This window comes from Acomys russatus, chromosome 3, assembly GCF_903995435.1.
Source record: "Acomys russatus chromosome 3, mAcoRus1.1, whole genome shotgun sequence".
Taxonomy (NCBI): domain Eukaryota; kingdom Metazoa; phylum Chordata; class Mammalia; order Rodentia; family Muridae; genus Acomys; species Acomys russatus.
The window spans coordinates 34926810-34940998 of NC_067139.1; the positions used below are offsets into that span (position 1 = coordinate 34926810).

The window sequence follows — 14189 nt, forward strand, 5'->3', positions numbered from 1 at the left end:
AAGATATCTAGGCCGGTGAGTAGACACATGATCTTGCCATACCCTGTTGTCACAACTGCTGGGCACATGTCCCATAAGCCTTTTATCTCTGTGGCTACTTGTTTTCTGATTTTCAATAGAACTTCTGTGGTTTCTTCCATTTGGATGTATTTTGAATCATGCTTTGTAAGAGGTTGTTCTTGCCTCCAGTGCAGCAGTTAGGCATCTACACTTTATGTCAGTGTATTCACCCATTACAGAGGCTCTATTATCTATCTCTGGAAAGCCCAGGCCCAGCCTTCTCCTCAGTTCTTTTAACTGCTAAGGTAACTGTCATGGGATGTGAACACCACCTCTGCAAAACGATCTTTGAGCCAAGGTGGAAAACATGGGAAGGGTGAAGTTTAGCAAGCAGAATTCATCTGAAGGACTTGGTGCATAGCCGCTGCTGCTCCGATGACTTCTGTAAGTCTGTAGGCCTCTCATGGGCAGAAGCATGTCTTTTCCAAGTTAGGAGAATTATGATATAACAGAGTAAGGTTTCGTTGGAAGGATGGGTGGTAAAGGAAACAAGGAAGGAAACTAATTGAAACATGACATTTGTCACATCAGTCAGGCAAACTCTGTCCCCAAACAAGGACCAAAGCTTCCAGAGGTTGAGGATTGCCCACCGTCATGTAGACTCAGGTGTGCAGTGTCACACCTGGAAGTTGTCTGTACTCCAGATGCTCAGGTCTGGTTTGAGATGCAGAGAGAGAGGTCTGGGCTGTGGCCTCCTGCACCATTCTGTCTGGAACAGCAGGACAGGGATAGAGAGCTCACCATTTCAGACTGGTTCCTGGGGTGACTAGCACATCCTTGAAGGCTAAAATTGGAATTTGTGAGTGTGCTGGCTACAGTGGCTGTTTTGTGTGTTGTAAGTTGCAAAGACAGGGTGGTTCACAGAGTTCACTCCCCATTCACTCCCCATTTGGTTTGTGTGTGTGTGTGAGAGAGAGAGAGAGAGACAGACAGACAGACAGACAGACAGACAGACAGACACAAACAGAGAGACAGAGAGGCAGAGAGACAGAGAGACAGAGAACAAGCACAGTGAGGGGAATCATACAATCATTTTCCATCTGTACATAGGTGTTTATATTCATAAAATCTGACAGTCTTGGAATTTTCAAGGTGTTTGAATGGGAGTATCAGTCTATTCTCAGCCAACTGACACATTCACAAGAGAGAAACTCACATCAGATAACTCTCAGGGAGGGAGCATGTGCACCCACTTCTACACAAATCTGATGACACGCTTTCTATCTTGGTGCTTATTTTCTCACATTGTTCTTAGTCCACCCGATGGCTGTGAGATCCCAGCATTGCTTTTGTGCCTATTTCCGTGACCTGGCTTTTTTTTTCCTCATGAGAACATACGTGCCTTCCATCTGGTTGAGATAGCTCGGGCTATGGTTTCTGGGTGACTGTGGCTTGTCATCTGGGCCTTTCAGGCTGCAGCAGAGGGTGACCTGAAGCCCGCTCTTGTGTAAGCCGGATGCGGATAGTGTGTGCAGTCACTTGCTCAGTTCCAAATGTGTCTATTTGCACTGCTGTACTCACCACAGAAAGCCCAAGGACTTTTCACATACACCTTTTTGATGCAAATGCTGAGACTGTGGCTTTGAGTAGCACCGGCTCACTCTAAACAGTGGTTTCCTAGGGTCCTCGGAGCAGCATAGTTGCCTGAGGCACCCAGGAACCTGACTCCACCGTTTCAATTAGTTAGGTTCATATTTTCTCACCTGCAAAATGATGTGGAATGTTTCCTTTCTCTGGAGCCTCTGTCCAGTCTTACAGGTGCAGTGTGTGTGTGTGTGTGTGTGTGTGTGTGTGTGTGTGTGTGTGTGTGCATGTGTCTGTGTGTGCATGTGCGTGTACATGCATGATGCAGGTATGTGCAAGCGTGTCTAGAAACCAGCGGTCAACCTTGGGTGTCATTCCTCAAATGCCGTCCACCTTGGTTTTGTGTGGTTGTTGTTGTCATTATTGTTAAGATTTCATCTTATTTGCATGTGTATCTGAGTGTGTGTATGTGCATCACATGCTTGCAGGTGCCTATAAAAGCCAGAAGAGGGTGTTGGGTGCCCTGGAACTGGGAATTCAGGAGCCCATAAAGCACCTGATGTGGGTGCTGAGAACTGAATCAGGAGCAAGAGCAGCGAGTGCTCTAGCCACTGAACCGTCTCTTCAGCCCAGTCCTGATTAATAATCATTAGCCTAGAGCTCAACAGGTAGGCTAGAGTGGTGGGCAAGTGTGACCCGGGAATCCTCCTGTGTCTGTCTCCCTCACAAGCACTGGGGTTACACGTGTGGACCACCAGGTCCCAATGACTGCTGTGAAGATGCTCAACCTGGTTTATGCTTTGAATGGACTTTTACCAACTGAGCCATCACCCCATCCCCCTTATACACGTGTCTGTCTGTCTGTCTGTCTGTCTGTCTGTCTGTCTATTAGATATGCTTTGGACACAGCAAAGCAGAAATTTGGAACAATATGTACCACCCCTTTAACAAAAAAGAAAAACTGTAATGTCCAAGTTTGGTCTTAATGGGAGAATTTTCTGGAAGGGAGAGGCATATAGAACTCAAAGACTGTCCCTTGGGGTATGTTTATACAGTGTCACTCATGACCTTTTCCCCCATGTTAGTCCCAGAGTAGGCATGCATGCTGCCCAGGTGGGCCCAGAAGGCTTCTCTCTAACATCCCGCCAGTGATGTTCAACGTGAGGCAAGTAGCCATGCCCATTTCAACTAAACATAAACAAAGTCGATGATTAAGTTCTGAACCCACATTGCAAAGGCCTCGTAGCTGGTGGCTATGTTAGTGTAGATAAGCATTTCCAGGGTGAAAGGACTGCTGGACCCTGCATTAGACTTGAGCCTGTCTCCCACATCCAGAGGGCCTTTGAGAAGCGGGGAAGTGGGAGGAGTTTTGCTAGCCTTGCCTGGCTGTGAGCACTGTTGCTCACAGTATGTACCTTGTCATAGGTAGCACTTGCCGTGTTTCCATTGTAAGATGTCTCCTCATGGCTATAGTTTCTATTGCTGTGACAAATGCCACAGCCAAAACAACTTAGAGAAGGAAACTTTTTTTTTTTTCAGCTTATACTTACTCCCATCACTAAGAGAAGTCAACGCAGGAATTCTGGTTGAAACTTGAAATAGAAACCATAGAGGAATGCTTCTTGCTGCTCTGGATCCACAGGTTCATGTTCAGCTGGCTTTCTTATACTGCCCAGGTCCAGCTGCCTAAGGGATGGTTCCGCCCATGGTGGGCTGGGCCCCACCTGAATTAAAACCAATCCTCCATAGACCAATCTGGACTAGGCCGTTCTTCAGTTGCTGAGGTTCTCCTGTCACATGCCTCCAGTCTGTGTCCAGTTGACAATTACAGCTAACTAAGTCACCCTCTTAAAGAGATCTGATGCTCTGAGCAGAGGGGACCTAGGGGCATAAGCCTCGCTCCCTTAACACAGCATAACACACACACACACACACACACACACATACACACACACACACACACACCCCAGTATGGTCCACTCAGTGGCATGCTATTTCTGAGTCATAAGAAAAACTGAACTGGTCCTGGTGGTTTTCTTGCTGAAGTCTTACAAATGAGAACCCAGCTTCCGAGGACTGTAATAAATTCTCACCTTCTCAACTTAAAACAGTGAGGTTGGTTGAGTGCACATGTAGCCCTCACAGCCACAGTTTCCTGAAGACTGACCTAGTCTCAGACACAAAGTAGTCAAAGACAGCTCCTCTGTCTCTGTCCTGAGTATGTGTACACCGCCCTTCAGGCCCTGGTTCCCTCACAGGACAGTATATGTATGCAGCATTCGCTGTGTTGTGCCTCATGCGTAATCTAGAGATGATAAGGCCTGTGTGAAGATGGATGTGTTTGTTTGAGTAAATTTGGCCCCTCTAGGCTCATATGTTGGAATACTGGGTCCCCAGTTGGTGGAACTATTGGGGAGGGATTATGTTCACGTTGCATGCACACATGCACACACACATACACACATGCATGCATACATATATACATGCATACACACAAGGGGGCAATTGTTTTAGTGTATATTTAGAGTCTGAACTTTGTCTATCTTCAAAGGAAGATGAAAAGAAAGGGGAGTCATGTCCCTTGTGGGGAAACATGCAAAGGCCATGCTGAGCAAGCTGTCCTATTCTGCTCCTTTGAATACAGGAAAGCAAGACTAGCTGCTGTAACAGAACCTCATTTGCTACCAGGCGATCTGAGAGCAACCGGAAGGGCCATTTCTTTTCTGGTCTTTAGCCTCCTGTGCGCCGCGCACGTGCTCGCACACACACACACAAACACACAGACAGTTATCCCCAGTATCTTTTCATTTCCTGCCCCCCTTTTCCCCAATAGGCACCCATGGTTTAAAAGTCTTAGCTCAATTACTTTGGGAAACATTCTCTTCCTGCTGTCAGTCTTTGCTGTTTTTCTTGACTTCCATTTCCTTTGAGTAACCATGGAGACCCCTGTGGGCTTGTGTTTTGATATAAGTCATGCAGGACATCAAAGCCTGACTGTCACAAGGAGGTCATCCATGCTCACAGGTCCCTCAGAACAGTCAGTACCCTGTTTGCAGGGTCACATGGGGAAAGAGTGCAGGGGTGAGGGTGTCAGGGGTGGTGGGGTGGGGCAGGAAAGCAAGAGCAGGCAAAGCAGAGCAGACCAGGCTGATTGGTTTATGAAGTGATGTCAGGCATTGGAGAGAGGAGGGCCTTATGCCGTTGCCTGTTCTTGTAGATCAATCAGGACAGGGCACTAATAGGTTGGCATATGACAGCCTGATAAAGGAAGTGGTTTAAGGTGGACTTTGGATTGGTTTGTTTACATATGGAGTGTTTCAGTTTCTCCAGAGATTGGTCAGTGCCGGGGTGGGTTGCACCCCCAACATCAGCAAGTCCCTGGGCATCAAAACCTCAGAAGATAAAGATGGCTAAAAGGTTAGTTAATACACGGCTCACTAGTGAAGAGGTCTTTAGTGAAGAGCTGAGAAACGGGCCAGGGAGGGAACAAGTGGTAAGTGTGGAAATCACCAGAGTCTTCTGTACAGGAGAGCTAACTCTCCAAGGCAAAACACACGGCCAGAGCTGCACTCAAGAGCTGGGAACTCCTCAATGGCTTCTTCTTTTCCAACAAAAGAGTCAGACGTCCAAGGAGACGTAGCAATGCTAAACATGTATGCACAAACCAACAGGGCATCAAAAATGTATAAGGCGAACCCTGGCAAAACAGAAGACACAAAGAGACAAAGCCAATATTATGGTCTGGAATTTCCGTTTCTCTCGTTCTATAACTGATAGATCAAATAGAAAATTGATGGTGATAAAGAGGCCAGAGCAGCTGAGCGTGGTGGTAATCCCAGCACTTGGAGGCAGTGCCAAGCAGATCTCTGTGAGTTCGAGGCCAGCCTCGTCTACAAAAGTGAGTCCAGGACAGCCAGGGCTGCACAGAGAAACTCTGTCCTGAAAAACCAAGAGAGAGAGAGAGAGAGAGAGAGAGAGAGAGAGAGAGATACAAACACACAGAGACATTGTCAATCAACTTGATATGAGATGCTTGCTCTTATAACAGAAGAATGCATTCCTCTCAAGTTCTCAAGGAATATTTATTAAAATAAAATACATGCTTGGAAAACTGGTTAAGTTTATATTTTAAAAGGTCATGTAAATTATTTTTAGAACATAACAAAATTAAACCATATATCCATAGCATAAAACTTTATCTAGACACTGAAAATGAGCTTTTATATAGCCTGTGAGTTGAAAAAAACTCAAAAGAACTCTTAAAATATTTTGACTAGCATGAAAATGAAAAGTCAAAGGGATGGAGAGTTAGTGCAGCAACTAGGAGCACTTGGTTGCTCTTACAGAGGACTCAGGTCCAAATCCCAGCACTTTCCTGACAGCTCACAACTGCCTATAACTCCTTTCCCAAGGAATCTGATTTCCTCTTCTGATATCCATGGGTACCAGGCACACATGTGATATACATACATATGTGAAGGCAAAATACTCATATACATAAAATAATTTTTAAATGAAAATACAGTTTACCAACATTTTTAGAATAACACCAGAAGTAGTGCATAGAGGGAAATTCCTAGCACTTAAAAAAAGGGAGTTTAATTTGGCTACAGTTTAGGGCTTAAAAAACAAAGTTCAGAGCCATGTGAGGTGGTGGTGCACACCTTTAATCCCAGCACTTGGGAGCAGAGGAAGGCGGATCACTATGAATTCGAGGCCAGCCTGTTCTACAAAGCGAGTCCAGGACAGTCAAGGCTACACAGAGAAACCCTGTCTTGAAAAACAAAACAAAACAAACAAAACAAAACAAAAAACCCAAGTTCAGGCAGCCACATGGCAGGTGGCACCAAGTGGTAGAAGAACATGATAGATGATGGCTGTGGATGGGACCAAATTGGTGGAATGACCTTGCTCTATAACAGTCCTCTGTCATAGTAACTAGCCCAGTCCTCTGAGACATAATAGTCCTCTGAGACAGTCATTAATATGTCCAAGGATGGTGCCCCTGTGAACTCGTTCCCTCATACCAGACCCCCTACCTCTTAAAGGTTCCGCCACTTGAATGTGCCACACGCTGGCCAAGTTTCCAGCACACCAACCTTTGAGTGTCACATGCAAGCCATGACAATATGTCAGATAAAGTAAGTAAGCCAACTCGGGCACCTATAATCAATGATGCTCTGTGGAATTATAGCCAATTAAGTGTAAACCAGAATGTTGAAAAAGGTAACAGGGAAAGCTTTGAAACCCAAAATAAGAAACTGTAAACAAAAATTAACAGAGCCAATTTTGAGCCTTTAAAATTATCAAGATTGTTAAGCATAATATAGAGTAAAAGAATGAGAAGAAAAAATATATATATCCTAAATTTGGTACACAGTTTTAACCAAGATGTGAGGGAAATGTGTGAGAAACAGTATGCCTGCCCATCCTGGTCAGGAAACTCCACGTCCACTGGCCTTCCTCATCTGGCCAGTGTATGGGATCCCTGCCTTCCGACTCTTAACTTCGTTACGAATATGAACTTAGCAAGCAGCACGGGGTGGGCGGGCTCTCACTTCTGCTTTCTGGCCCATCTTGTTGCTGACACTTTGAGGAAAAGCCACTTCCCTAGTTACAGACACCAGTTAACAGCAGGAAGCCTCCGCTTGTCCTCCGCCTGCTCTCCCATTGTCGCCATCCCCATCTTCAAGCCTGCCAGCTTGGTCTCTTCCACACTCCTTGCCACCTGTCTCCCTCTCATCCCTACGCCCGGGAGCCCAGGCCTTCTATGAGTCCAGGACAGGAAGGTAAGTCAGATCTGTGGCCATCAACAATGGTGACCCCAGGGCTCTCTGTGGCACGGGCGGGCGTGAGAAGGCACGCCAATCTCTGAGTTTGTGTGTTCCCCTGGCTGTTACCATCCCCTGGGTTACACCATGCCCTGGCCTGTATTCGTTCATCTTGAGCTATGAAGGAACTGACCATTACTGCAGTTCCCGTGCTGTGCCGCAAAACCATCCTTCTGCCCCGTGTACTTTCTTTGAGCACTTTGTGTCTTTAGATACAGTGGTGACACCTCCTGGAGTGCCCATCACGATTTCCTGGAATATTTTACAGTCATGAATTTTAGAATAACCAGGTTTCCTTGAGCTGGTGTGGCGCGTCCTTTGTGTCGAAGTTGGGTTGTTTGTCTTCTCTAGAGGCCTTGAGGGCCCTGTTGTATAGTGTTCTTGTGAGGTGGGCAGATGGGGAAGTAAAAATAGTGCCTAGATGCCAGCAGGCTCAGCTAGGCTCCCACGGCCTGACGGAAGTGGAGTCTGCTGGTCACAGTGTCCGTTGTGGCCTCGCCCCTGGCCACCCAGCTGGGATTCTCTGGGATGGGGCTAGTTGGGGGCTCCGGTGGAAACCAGAGGGATGCTGTAAAGCGGCTCTCCACTTGTCCTGAGTGCTTTCCTACAAGATGACGGCAGTGAAAGCTGGAAGACATTTTTATCATGAAAAGACTGGTACTTAGTCAGCTGTTTGTATTTTGTGTGTGTGTGTGTGTGTGTGTGTGTGTGTGTGTGTGTGTGTGTGGTGTCTGTGCCAGAGGGTGGGGGGAGAGCGCCAGAGAGAGCACTGACATGTGCCTGCCATGGTTCACATATGGAGGTCAGAGACCAACCATAAGTGAAGCCAGCCTCTTTGTAGTTCAGTGCTGTGTGTATAGGCTCCCTGGCCCATGCACTCTGGAGATTTCCCCAATGTCTATTCCCATCTTCCAGTAAGGATGAATGATGTATGCTTCTGTGCAAATGGGGAGTCCTTCCTGGTTGGTTTCTCTGCTGTGCCAAGGAGCTGTTCTATTTGCTCCGGCTGCCTGACCAGTCCAGGGAGAGTATGGTCTACCTGCTTCCCTCTCGGGCAGTGTCACTTTAAGAAGGAAAATGCTGGGCTTCCAGCAGAAGTTTCCAAGTTTCCTGCTTTAAAATCCCCAGGAGAGACGTTTGTGTGGCTCTCCTGTTCTCTGGCCTCCTTTCTGGGTCTAACGGTGCGTGTGGCACTGCCACACTGAGAATGCAGACGCTTGGACCTGCAAGCACTCTTCTTCCTTTTTCAAGAGTGAGATCTGCGATGACACTTAGCCAGTTACCACAAGATGCAAAAAGTACCTGTGAGAACCAGGGTGCATGCAGCCCTGGCTAGATCATGGCACCTTTCATTCCAGAACTTTCTTCTACCCGCATGTCATCAGGGAAACCATGCAGTGTGGTCTCTCTGGCACAGCACTTGCTACCTAGCTTGTGGTACTCACTTGGCAGGTCTGTCATTGGGTTCATGACTTAGACTTGAAAGTTATGTGCCCCAGGATCGGGGGGGGGGGGTGATAGCTCAGTTTGTAAACTGTTTGTCAAGCAAGCACAAAGCCCTGAGTTCAGTCCGCAGCACTCATACCTGTGAAAGCTGAATGTGCTACACGTGCTTGTAGTTCCTGTGCTGGGGAGGTGTGGAAAAGGGTCTGTCCTTGGGGCTTGCTAGCCAGGTTAACCTGGCCTACTTGGCAAGTTCTAAGCCAGTGGGAGGCCCTGTCTCAAAATACAAGGTGGATGACACCTGAGGGAAAACACATGAGCTTGATCTCGGGCCTCCATACATTTGAATACCCGCACATACATGATCATGAACAAACACTTAAGTGCACTAACGTGGGCTAGATGCTTGTTTCTAGCAAACAGTTAATATTCTGCGGACCACAGGCATGCTCTGTGACTTGTGCTAACGGCATCCAGGTGGGCACAGAGACCAGCTTAGGGAGCTTGCCTGTGGAATCTGAGGCTGTCCTGCGGCCAGCTGAGATGGGTTAGCCTTTGCCAGGTGTGTTTTAGGGGTTCTCTGCTCTGAGGCTGCCTCACACCAATCCGGTTTTTTGAAGGGCCAGGATGTGCCTCTATGCATTTTATTGGCTCTCTGTTTCTGAATGATGGTGGACACCGAGCAGGCCAGCCTTGGCTGAGCTTCCTCTCTGAGGTACAGGCCTCGGTATTCTGAGAAGCCCTCTTGTGCTGCCGCCAAGTACTGAAAAGAGAGGTGCTCCTCAGAATAAAGGCGTGGCTCCTCCTTGGTAGGCTAGGTGTCTGTGCAGTGTGACAACCAGGCAGGGCACAGGAGGTCTGGGGGGGGGCAGACCCCCACAAGAGGACAGCCTTCCAGAAGACAAGCCGATGAAGCCAACCCAACTGCTCTGAGTGGTTCGGGCTCAGCATCTGCTGGGTTCCATTCCTCCCTGCCCATGCCTCAGGCGTGGGCCCATGTGTTTTCTGCATGGCGAGATCCCACATAGAAGCCCTGTGAATGCTGGTAGCTCCAGGAAGAGCAGTTGCAAACAGTCAGCTGTAGAGCCCGGTGTAATGGGGTACCCCTGTGGCACCTCCCTTTCCTTCGTTATTTCTCTATCACCAACCAGCCTGACTAGCCTAGCGAGACTGATTCTCCCTCTGGGCTGGGCTCATTCCTCTTTTTTTTAATTATGAAAATTAACATAACCCCCAGAGGAAGTTTTTCTTTTTAATGAAGTTCTAGTAGTCTACTTACTCAACTTAAGGCTGCAAGAAAATTTCCCAGGTACCCTTGAGTGGGGCTGCTTTGCATCTGGGTGGTCCCATGGTTTCCAGCCCGATAACCTTGTTATTTGCATGTTCTTGATTTTGCTTCCCTCTGAGTGTGGCCCAGATTGGGCAGATGTTATCCTTGGGTGGTGTTTTCCCAGAGAGCTGTTTTCTCCAGCCACACTTCCCATTACAGCAGGGCCTCTTACGGCCAAGTGACGGGAACACCAGCAATCGTAAAGGGCTCAGAACTGCTGCCAGTGTCCTGCAGGGAATGCGATGGGGGGAGCTGGAAAGGGAGGGGAACCTGGCCTGCAGAAGCCATGCTCTGGTCTCCACATGGGCTAAAGCCTTGCCCTAACTGGTCAGAGACCCTTTGATAATAAGGAATGTGGCTAAGCAGAGAAAGTGTACGTGATTCATGTCCAGCTAGGAAGTGTGGGAAATAACATTTAATACAGGAGAGTTGTGCATAGGCAAACACAGTCTTAGTATACAGGTGTCCTCAAAACTGTGGAGGCAGCATTCTGGGTCTTTGTGAAAGAGATTGGGTCTTTTCATGGAAGTGTGGAGAGAAGGGAGGAAATTATTTAGAGCCACTGAACACTGTTCATGGATTCCTCATGTGAGGAGTCACTGTCTCTGGATCCTGGAGTAGATAGCCCAGTCTGTGTTTGCCTTGCAAGCACAAGGACCCGAGTTTAAACCCTTGCCCATCTACAAAACAACAACAGCAGCAACAGGCACGGTGGCTCACACATCTCAGACCTGGAGAGGTAGGAACACATGGGGTCCCTGGGGCTGACTGTCCAGCCTAGCCTGTTTGGAAATCTCCAAGTCAGGAAGAGAGCCTGCCTCAGAAAACAGGACAGATGAAGTCTGAGGAACAACAGTTAAAGTTGGCCCCTGGTGAGTACACACACACACACACACACACACACACACACACACACACGCATGTTTCACTGTTCACCAACTTGTATTTGCCCCCTAGTCAATCATGGCATTTTGCCACTGTTTGTGGACATGCACAAAGTGATTTCATTTTGTTTCTGTGATTAACAAAAAACAAACAAACAAACAAACAAACAAACCCTCTGACCAAAAGCAGCTTGTGGGAGGAAAAGGTTTATATGCCTCCCAGGTCACAGTCTGTCATTGCGAGGAGCCGGGGCGGGAACTTAAGTAGGACTTTATAAACACAACTGTGTAGGAATGCTGCTTGCTGGCTTCATTTTCAGACACGTGCTTATTAGCTTTCTGATCTAGCCTAGGACCACCTGCCTAGGGATTGTGCTGCCCATGGTGGGCTGGGCCTTTCCACATAAATCACCATCAGTTAAGACAATCACAGACATGGGGGCAGGCCAATCAGACCCAGGCGATCCCTCGGTCGAGGCTTCTCCTTTAAGATGACGCTAGGCTGTGTCAAGTTGACGATCAAGGCTAACCAGAGCAGTGGCCCTCATCTTATCTTTATAGCATAAACAACACCCATTTTCTCGCTCTGCCAGGGGCCACTTTTTTTTTTTTTTTTTTTTTTTTTTGAGGCAGAGTTTCTCTGTGTAGTCTTAGCTTTCCTGGACTCACTTTGTAGACCAGGCCAGCCTCGAACTCACAGTGATCCACCTGCCTCTGCATCCCCAGTGCTGGGATTAAAGGTGTGCACCACCACACCCAGCTCCAGGAGCCACTTTTTAATAGAGGTTTTTGTGCTTTTTGGTGGTGATAGTCCTATTGACAATGGTTCCAAGCATGAGGCTAAAGTGCTGCCTAGTGTCTCCAAGCACAAAAGGCTGCTGTGTACTTCATTAAATAAATCACGATGTTCAGCGAGCTTCTCACAGCATGGGAGTACTGCCTAGAGCTCAGCGTCAGTGAACTGATGGTGGATGGATATGAGTTGTCTCTTTAAAAAGGCACATATCTGACACAAGATTGCACCTTGTCTGGCTGACAGAAGCGTAGCCAGATCTCCAGGATCTAACCATAAAAGTTCCGTGAGAAACAGTGGTTGAGAATTTGTAAATTGTAGATAACTCTGTGGAAAGTGTCTTCTGTATTTCAGAGGAGGTAGCTATATTTTGTTTCATGCATTAGAAAATAGGGTCAAGGGCAGGAAGATGGATGGAATGGAGAGAGGAGGAAAGAGAAAGACATGACACTGTGAAGATGTGTGAGCCGTGACCCTTGTGATGGTAAAATAACCAGAGCACAGGTTCATCCCTGACCCCAACCACAGTGGACATTAAGTCCTGGGCTTGGATGGTCCTATGCTGAGAGAACCCAGGCAGAGTACCCTGGCCTCTGGCCTTTCTGGACAGATAGAGACGAGGCGAGGGGAGAGAGGATAAATGTGGTAGCATCCTGGAACATACCCTAGGCATGAGTGTCTAAGCATCTTTCCTCACTTGAGTTCCCCTTCTTTTTCAAATTCTGGGTACCAGACTCCCCAACTGCCAAGAGGACAGCCCCACTCACTGCCCACTGGCTTGTTAACACTCCATTCGGATATTTAGGCACTGGTCGCCCCTGTGGTCTGGCTTTGTATACATTCGTTCCGGGATCTGTCTGTGACTGCACCAAGAAATGCCATTCTTTGATCAGCTCAGTGGCTGTCAGAAGTACTGTACTTGCAAGGGTGGGCATGGTTATTGCTCAGTCTCTATGGAGTCATTAACTGACAAGATTGCATTACACTGGTGCATGTGAAAGGAGACAAAAGTCACACAGTCCTCCTTCCTTCTTTCCTTCCTTCCGGGACTGGGGCATTGCCATGTGATTACCTAATGGGGTAGGATGGTAAGAAGTGAGTAAAGTGCTTGTCCTGCAAGCGTGAGGACCTGAGTTCATATCCCCAGCTCCAGTGTAAAAGGCGGGGCTGGAAAACGTTGTAATCTCAGGGCTAGGGAAGCAGAGGTCGGCAGATCCTGGGGCTACCTTAGCAGACAGTCTAGCCCAGTGAGGGAGCCCTAGGTTTAATGAGAGGTCCTGTCTCAAGAAATAAAGCAAGGAAAATACCTGCTATGAACCTTTGGCCTTCACCTGTAACATGCATTATACCCCACCCCTCTCCTTTCCTCCCTCCCTCCCTCCCTCCCTCCCCCTCACCAGTATGAAATGATATTGTGTAACTGGTTGTGAGGTCTGCCGATGGGATTCTCAGCACTGGCAGAAGGCAAGGAAAGCCCCTCAGCATGTAGCCCCTTCCTGAAAGCATTCTGTTTTCTCCATCACCCACACCACAGCTTTGGAGGAATGGTACCTTTAGGGGATCTGCCTTAGCCCTTTGCCGAACGTCCAGAGAGTTTCCTTTACAAATGCAGACAGTTGTTGGCCATTCCCTGTAGCAGTGGGAATCTGAGTATCAACTCTGAGGGCCTCTGCCTGAACTGGAGACAGACACAGAGCTACCAGCCTCTGGATTTAACACTTCTTTCCTGGAGCCCTGGGCCTCCCAGGTAGCCTGCCATGGACTCCTGGACATGTCTGTGGTGGGAATGTCTGTTGGTATCTGTAGGAATGCAGGAAATACTCTGTGGTTAGCCTCTAACTTAAACCTAACAAGGACCAAGCCTATGAAGAAGCATGGCCATGCTCTAGACTGAACAATACAGTGTTCTGAGGGCGGGGGGGGGGGGGGGGGACACCAGTTGGTACCCCGGCTGGAGCACTGCTTTCGGTTCCTTCCTGGCTTCCCTGGGCATCCCACCTTCCACATGTCGATATGCCTGTCCCTGGTTGGTGAGCACATGCCCCCCTGCCAAGCATACACTTCTATCCCTCCTCTTTATATCTGTGAAACCCAGTCCTCTAATCTGCTCAGAGCTTGCCATGGTGAGGTGCCAGTTGCCATGGTACCCACCTTCCATCCATAACCAAAGCACTACAGTCACTTGGACACCGTCCTCCCTGTTACTTGGAGAATTGCTGAGGTGCACAGGTGTCAAGGTCACACAGAGTCAGATGGGACACCAGCAGAGCTTGCTTTTCAGCCTCTGCCACTACATCCTATCCCTGCCACCCTCTAGGCTTAAA

At 48.1% G+C, this 14189-nt stretch overlaps 1 protein-coding gene across 1 annotated transcript in view; it reads left to right on the top strand.

Annotated features, from left to right (window-relative positions):
• The first annotated feature begins 7323 nt into the window (after positions 1-7323).
• Syk (spleen associated tyrosine kinase) overlaps positions 7324-14189 on the top strand; it is a 52537-nt gene continuing 45671 nt past the window's right edge. Inside the window, exon 1 of the mRNA XM_051171291.1 lies at positions 7324-7373. The gene's annotated coding sequence lies outside the window, so the exon portion shown is untranslated. The remainder of the gene's footprint in view (positions 7374-14189) is intronic.